Raw genomic sequence first — 1,646 nt, forward strand, 5'->3', positions numbered from 1 at the left:
CCTGTCACCATGGGCATCTGTAGGATGGAGCCTGGACACCTGTCACCGTGGGGTCTGTAGGATGGAGCCTGGATACCTCTGACCATGGGGTCTGTAGGACGGGGCCTGGACTCCTGTCACCATGGGGTCTGTAGGATGGAGCCTGGATACCTGTCACCATGGGGTCTGTAGGATGGGGCCCGGACACCTGTCACCATGGGGTCTGTAGGACGTGGCCTGGACACCCGTCACCATGGGGTCTGTGGCACAGGGACAGGGCCTGGACACCTGTCACCATGAGGTCTGGCACAGGGACGGGGCCTGGACACCTTTCACCGTGGGGTCTGTAGGACAGGGATGGGCACGGGGCCTGGACTAAACCAATCATGGGATTCAGCTGCACAGCGTTTGCCGGTCTGCACATTCCCCCACCATTTTTTAGGGCCTTAGTCTAAGAATGGCAGCTTTGCTGCCCACTTGCCCTTCAGTGGTCACATGAAGCCTCTCTTCTGGTATCTGCTTCTTCATTTCATCGTCTGTTAACACAGGCATGTTTCTCTCCTGGAGATGTGTGCAGGGCTTGGATTCTACTTCAGACCACGATACTAATGTAATAACAACAATCATGTCGAATGCCCCGTGCTTCCCTGGATTTGGGTGCCCATCGCAGTCTGTCAGGCTCTTCCTGAACTAGTTTCATCGTGGACCTTCCAGGGTCTGCAGACACCTCATCTTTCAGCAGCGTGACGGCCGCCCTCTACACCTTGGAAACAGGTCAGTGGTGGGACCATCCTGGTTTCATCCAGTTCCCTCTGTAGTGGCTTGAATGGTGGCTTCTCAAGATACATGTCCACATCCTAAGCCCTGAAACCTGCAGATGTGTTCCCGTTGGGAAAAGGATCATTGCAGACGTCATGAAGGTCGTGAGATGAGGACACCATCCTAGCTTATCCAGGTAGGGCGAATGTACTCACAAGGTTGCTTATTGGAAACAGGGAGAGGGAGATCTGATTACAGAAGAGGGAGGGGGTCATGTGACCACAGAGTCAGAGATGGGAGGGATGCGGCCACAAGTCCAGGGACGCCTGGAGCCCCCAGAAGCTGGAGGAGGCAGGAAGGACCCTCCCCTGGAGCCTCTTCGGGGAGCTCACCCCTGCATCTTCAGAACTGAGAATAGATTTCAGTTGCTTTAAGATACCAACACCTTGATGGTAATTAGTTACAAGAAGCTCATACAGTTGTTGACACATGTGAACATCTCTAGCAGCTTAGTGGACCTTTGCCTGGGCATCGGGGCCCGCCCTGCTTCACCCAGCAGTCAGGCAAGGAAGGCTCAATCCTCTCTCTGAGAATGGCTCTTGGGTTCTCAAATTCCAACATGGAGAGATCAGACATTTAGAATGCTAGCGAAAGGACTGTGTGTTTCCTGCGAGACTGCACCCTGAATTTCAAGACCAGGGACCACTGGTCAGCTAACCATGCATTCCCTCAATTGACAAAATCCCGCTGAGGCCCCAAACCTGATGTCGGCCCCCAGCACATTCATGCGTTGGAAAAACAACCAGCAGCTCTTCCAGAGTGGGGTTCACACTACACTAGATAGATAGATAGATAGATAGATAGATAAGTAGATAGATAGATAGGTAGATACGTAGATAGATAGGTAG

The 1,646-nt window shown here is 52.9% G+C and overlaps 1 long non-coding RNA gene across 1 annotated transcript in view; it reads left to right on the top strand.

The window, feature by feature from the left end:
- Positions 1–7: 7 nt before the first annotated feature.
- The window catches only part of LOC114905983, a 141,882-nt gene continuing 140,243 nt past the window's right edge, over positions 8–1,646 (top strand). Inside the window, exon 1 of the long non-coding RNA XR_003796346.1 lies at positions 8–934. This is a non-coding gene — a long non-coding RNA (uncharacterized LOC114905983). The remainder of the gene's footprint in view (positions 935–1,646) is intronic.

Source organism: Monodon monoceros, unplaced genomic scaffold (assembly GCF_005190385.1).
Source record: "Monodon monoceros isolate NGI ecotype Baffin Bay Population unplaced genomic scaffold, NGI_Narwhal_1 Super_Scaffold_22, whole genome shotgun sequence".
Lineage (NCBI taxonomy): Eukaryota > Metazoa > Chordata > Mammalia > Artiodactyla > Monodontidae > Monodon > Monodon monoceros.